At 43.0% G+C, this 6,000-nt stretch overlaps 1 long non-coding RNA gene across 1 annotated transcript; it reads right to left on the bottom strand.

Moving 5' to 3' along the window:
• Positions 1–1,873: 1,873 nt before the first annotated feature.
• On the bottom strand, positions 1,874–4,124 carry LOC136432282 (uncharacterized). The gene is made up of 2 exons (XR_010755494.1): positions 4,062–4,124; positions 1,874–2,641 (listed from the first exon to the last, which is right to left on the bottom strand). It is a non-coding gene; the product is annotated as an uncharacterized lncRNA (long non-coding RNA).
• Between the last annotated feature and the right edge of the window lie 1,876 nt (positions 4,125–6,000).

Genomic DNA, 6,000 nt, shown 5'->3' with positions numbered 1-6,000 from the left:
TTCTTTCAACCAGCGGCTCCCATTCAAAGCCAGTCGGCGTGAAGAGCCCCGGTGTTGTGGCGTATATCCTTTACCCTCGGATCTTTTGTGACCAAAAAGCTTGCATTACCAGTCTCGGGTTTCCCTATTATCTAGATGTTGTTCTAAGTCACAGGTATGAATATCTCGCTAACCCCCATCTCTTTAAAAGCGGCCGTCTAGAATTTCCGCGGCGAACTTAACATAGTTAAAGTTACGACCGAACAAGTTTCATGTGTTTATATAAACTTTACTATTGGGTAGATTTAAGGGTTTAGGAAAGACAAGACGAGTTTTAGTCCACTTCAAAGGCAGGATGCTTTGTTCGGTTGCTTTCACAGCGTGTATGTAGCTCCCGTTGGTATAAAGCTTCTCCATGTGTTTGTGTTTGGACAAGAGTGAGGAGAAAGAAACTATATCTGTGGAGGCACAAAGACAAGTCGACCGGTAGGTCCGCGGTAAACAGGGGCGGTTACGTTTAATGTTGCTGTCAACAAACTTATGAGCCCTCACGGCAAGCCAGGGTTATAATAAGGGTGGCCGGGGATGAAAGGAACGGGTAGGGTTGGGATGTCTCCCTTTCACCGGGCTCTTTATGCACAAAAATGTACAACAAAATTAGAGTTATGCAAGGAGGGTCTCACCTATTCACAGGGAGGATCGTTGGGTGCACATGTGCGTGTCGAACAGAAGTTCAAAATACACTCGTGTAACCGTACCTACAACAGTACACCTGGTGGTGCGTGTCCACTGGCGAGGCCGCGACCAGAAGAGAGGAGCCGCATATAAGGAACATGTAATGAGATGAGGTAACTATGAGAATGCATGTTAAGTTTATCAAAGGCAATAAAGGGGTCCTCTTGACTCTCAGTCCTCTTCACTGTGCGGTGTTCTCCATTGTGACATTGGTGGCAGCGGTGAGATTCGGACCCCGGCACAACAAAGGTTGCAGGACGAGAATGTTGAACACCGTCTTCGCAAATGTTTCTCTTGTTTGAACACCACGCTTTTTGATGTGAACAAATAGACATGACACAAAGGTTCATAACATCACATACATTCTCTACTTATAAAAAGAAATATTACGATTTCCTATTGTAGTTACAACGATAGAACAAACACAAACATTAAGTTGTTGGTTGTCCGGATCCTGCCATCGAGCCGCAAAAGAATGAGAAAATGTATGAAATTATCCTGAATGTTAGTTCTTATCAAACATCACGAATACAATTTTGATGTAAGATCAAATCTGGTTTCATCAATATTTTGGCTCGTATGTGTGTGTGATTACAACACGGGGAATGCAGTCTTCTTTGATTAGGATATGGTGTTGGTTTATTGTTGTTTTTATCTTCATCTAACACACATATGACCTTCTTCACAAAGAAGGGCACGTTCGATACTTCTGGGAAAAGCTGTCTCACCCGGGCTATCTCCGACAGCATTAGCGTAGTTATACCCTCTAATACACCGCTCTTAAAACTCTCCCACTGTCTGGGTAACAGTCCATACATAATTCATTCTACCTGTAGAGGGAAATCACAGTGTATTATATCTCAATCTACAAGAATTACCCCTCATGACAAGAGGGCATAATCGACTCTGTGTCCCAACGCAGTTTTGTGTCATTTGAAGACACAAGGGAGGACGTGTGTATGATGGGGAGGTTTTATCATGGCTTACTTATGCTAGGAAAGAATTAGCTTTTTTCATTATTCATATTCGCACATATTGAACTGGATTAAAGACTACTGTGTAGGTATATGGCTGTGCGTAGATGAATATCCAAAGCTGGATGAACATAGAATGCCTTCATGTGTAATCACAAAAAAGAAGAATGGAAATGGACACAAAATACAATGAGGCCAAAGAAATTTTAGCCTGTTTCAATTCCCGTATTGCGATGCAATGCAAGACGTTTTGGCATGGTATCAAAGAGGACAAATATACACCTGGAGATGCACAATGTGATCATCTGAGTGTATAGCAACAGAAATAAAGAGACGGATCAAATTTGGACGACGTATGCTGTGATGATTACGTTACAGTCATTTTCATATTTCTGATCTGTGGCGCGATGTCCTGGCTTCTGGTGTAATGTTCAATGTAATTTGACTTCTCGCATTATCACGCTCGGTTCCCGAGTGGGTAGCGGGATTTCCAAACGACAATCCTTCCCCGCCTCTTGTAATAACTGGATTATTCCGGTTATCCCCTGATTATTACATTCTCTTCAAACTTGTCCACTTTCCTTGATCCCAACCTGTCGCAAGCCGTCGATCGATACAAATCAACTTTCTCCTAACGCACAGTCTATCAAAATAAGTAATCTTTCCTTACGTTGCTAAGTGCTTTACCCCACCTTCTATGGGTGTACGGTTACAGCTCTGAACCGGTGTTGAGAGTCTCCGCCGATATTTACGGCTTTAGACAGGAGAAATGCCCGAGTATTTCATCAGGTTACTGACAGGCTCTTCCAATCCATTTGTTGTGTCATCTGCAGAGGCGTCTGCCTAAAGCCACACCGATCTCAAGTGACGTCTAGACTCTTCAAAGTTCACTGCTGAAAACCCGCGTGTCAAGAGTGCCTCGTTCAGACTAACACACCCGGAACATTCCCATCCTAAGATAACAGAGACAGAAAGCGTTGTTTTGTGTAAGTTTGTGTTGTGTGATCTTTTACACTTATACGTTTTACCCTCAAATTTGCCCTTGTTTTAGAATGACTCAACATGGACTTAAGTCAAATTTATAAGTTAAAGTTGATTTTCTCTTCTTTGTCGATTAAACATGAATACTCATTGTTGGGGAAAGGAAAAGTTGCTTGGATGGAATATCTGAGATACTAAATTAAGTAGATCGTCTGAGTGAAGGTATATTTTCCGTATTCCTTCCTTACCAAAATGATGACTCAATGTATCATTATCAATTTTGTGGGACATCTGCCACCGTTTTCATGCTGTCACGTCGAGTAGGATACATGTCAAGACGCGACATAACTACACATCAATTTGTAAGCAGTTATACCCACGCACAAAACGCGACCGCGACAAACATTATACCTAACAATGGGCTAAATCCTCGCAGACGATTCTCTTTGTCGTATTTGTCAACTGAGCAGACGATCAGACGACAGCAACAATCAAATTCAAACAATAAGTATAATTATCGAGACATGTAGCAGACTGTACATACTGATGATATTTTCCACCACATTAACGTTTCAAAAGACAAGATAATTTTGGATAAGTGTGGTGTATTGTTTTGATCTACAAAAATGGAAGCTTTCCTTGATTTCAAAACGCACCTGTCCACACAAACGGCAGTCTTTGTCGTGATTTGAGTCCTTCAAACTTACCTTAATCAAAATAATGTAATAATACATGATGTAATAGTACAGATTTATATAAAACATCAAAAATCATTTCACATTTTCAAAAATAATCAATGAATGTTCATAACACACTTTCTAATGCAAAATGCTTTAAAAACATATTCATGAAGCGTGATAGTTGTATGATGGCATCACACTAGTGAGAACGCTGACGTCTGCATTGCACAGTATGCGGTGTGAGTTGATAGAAATGTATAAAGTATATCCTTCGGTGTAGACACCCAAGTGTAAACATGTGGGTGGCCAGCTCCGAGCAGGCTTTTCCTCTCTCTGTACCCGCAGAAGATCTCCAGGCTTGAACCGCGTTCAATGCCAACAAACGGATGGGATATCGAGAAAATTTGCGCCCGAAGGTAAACCACCCTCAAACCTGTAATTACGCGGAGCCCACCTGCTGTAAGGCATCACACGCTCCACCACACACGCTGTGGAGGCGACACAAGCTTGTTGTGTACAGCTTCGTCACTTTGAATCTCATGGACATGGACACAAATGCACAGAATGTACAGAAAACGTACTCATGTGTGCCCCTGAAACGTTCTGTATTGCTGTTGTCCGTTTTAAATTATTGTAATAGGGCAAAGCTAATATCAAACTACACAGGTCTGATATGACCTTGGCAATGTAGCTAGGATCGGAGAATACATACCGTCTGTCGGTAGTCAAAACTGCATGGCATAACAAGCCCCCCTCCCCCCTGGACTTGCTGTCTTAGACCCCCATTCCACTAGGACGGCGCTCTCGCCGCGCTCTCACTGCGACGTCAATTTGGCCATATCGCCGTGAGAGCGCCGAGAGCGCCGTGAGAGCGCCGAGAGCGCGGCGAGAGCGCATTGGGAGCGCGGTGAGAGCGCCATGCGCGCCATGCGCGCCGTCACCTCGGCGATGGTTTTGAACATGTTCAAAACAGTCGCCGTGAGCGCGCCGAGTATGGCGATGGGATCAAAGGGCCGCAGCGAGGGATCAAAGGGCCGCAGCGCTCAAGGATCGCAGCGAGTACTCTACGAGGATTGAATGATTGAATGGTCTTAACTGTAGTTCAAACAAATTTCATTCTTGAAGCGGTGTATCTTGAATTTCTGGGAATTTTGTGGTCAAATCAAAATTTTCCTAGTGGTATTACAAATTGACGAATAACTACAAGTACTTGCTTCCATTCAAATTAAATTCCCTCCAAGTTTTATTGTCTGTGGTTCAAAAAGTGTTTCACAATTCTGTGATTTACGTTTCTATAATAACGTACAATGATAAAATATATTTATAGCAAACAGGTTACATGACAGACAAAAAAACATATTTGAACAAATATATAATTTAAGACACACACTAAGCGACCGTGCAGCGATCAAAATTGAATCTGTTTTCCCCTTGATTTTATCATTCAAATATGATGCAAGAGGTAAAGGTATGACTGAGAAGACAACAAAGCACACAAAACGAAAAAAAAATTCGTTCTTTATCTCTAGAATTCGTTGAGTGATCTGTGAAATCTTTGGTCGCTCATTAAAAGTTGCTGACATTTGACATTTTGGTCGCGCTGAGGTCGCCGTAGAGATTCCACTTGAGCATGTTTTCCAGGAAATCGGCGCCTCTCACGGCGCTCTGGTCGCCGTGAGGGCGCGGCGAGAGCGCCGTCCAAGTGGAATGGGGGTATAAACAGTGCCCATGTCCATTGACTCGCTCACCAACATGAGGTAACATAACAGAACCCGGGGCGCACCCCTACTCGTCTCGCATGAACCCGCTGATCTTGACCTCTAAGCATGAGGGGGAGAGGAATTTCTGTCATCTGCTGATTCAGGGGTTCAGGTCAATAGCCTGGTTATGGCAATGCCCCCCCCCCCCCCTCCCCCCTCCAGTTACGGTGTCTACTGTCTAGCACACTACTACGTCGCCATACATCACGATATGGTTTCACACATCTCATGTGGGTACCATGGTATATCTATCACTAAGTATGTGTGACGATTATTTTCTTAACCATTACACCATTACATTGCAGACGTGCTTGTCTGTTACGTTGACCTCAGCACGTATTACTCACTGACCGTGAAACCATTGCTGTCGTGGTGGGGAGGGGGGCGCCAACCTGCAGTGACCAACTATGATGTAGTTACCGTGGACAAGGCATGTTTCCGTTGTTCTATTTCTTTATTCTCCAACTGTCCAAGCAAATGTAGTAACGTTTCTGAAGCTCCAGGTTCCACGAAGCAGCAATTTTCTTCGAGGAACCGGGAGCTTGAGAAATGTTACGATTCTGCCTTTCTACATCTGCTTGGAGATTATGATTCACTATTTGGCACGAAGTCTTGTTGTTTTCGCTGATTCCTGACGTGGAATATACTCCTTGTTTACCGTTTCGTCTTTGTTTATTTGATTCAAGTTACGTGTCGATGTGGTGCTTAGCTATGTGATAGTCTTTGAACAAAGACTTTGGCTAGTGTCTTCCGTTCTTTACAAAATGACATGAGAAGATATTCTTCAGCCATATGTTTCGCATATGTATTCATAGAATGAAAATGACCAACTAAAAACCAACTAAAAAAATATAACAAAATCACAATCATTATCATGAGTACGCCGGTTTG

Source organism: Branchiostoma lanceolatum, chromosome 4 (assembly GCF_035083965.1).
Source record: "Branchiostoma lanceolatum isolate klBraLanc5 chromosome 4, klBraLanc5.hap2, whole genome shotgun sequence".
Lineage (NCBI taxonomy): Eukaryota > Metazoa > Chordata > Leptocardii > Amphioxiformes > Branchiostomatidae > Branchiostoma > Branchiostoma lanceolatum.
Note: the sequence above shows the minus strand (reverse complement) of the source record. Positions and strands in the feature narration are given on the sequence as shown.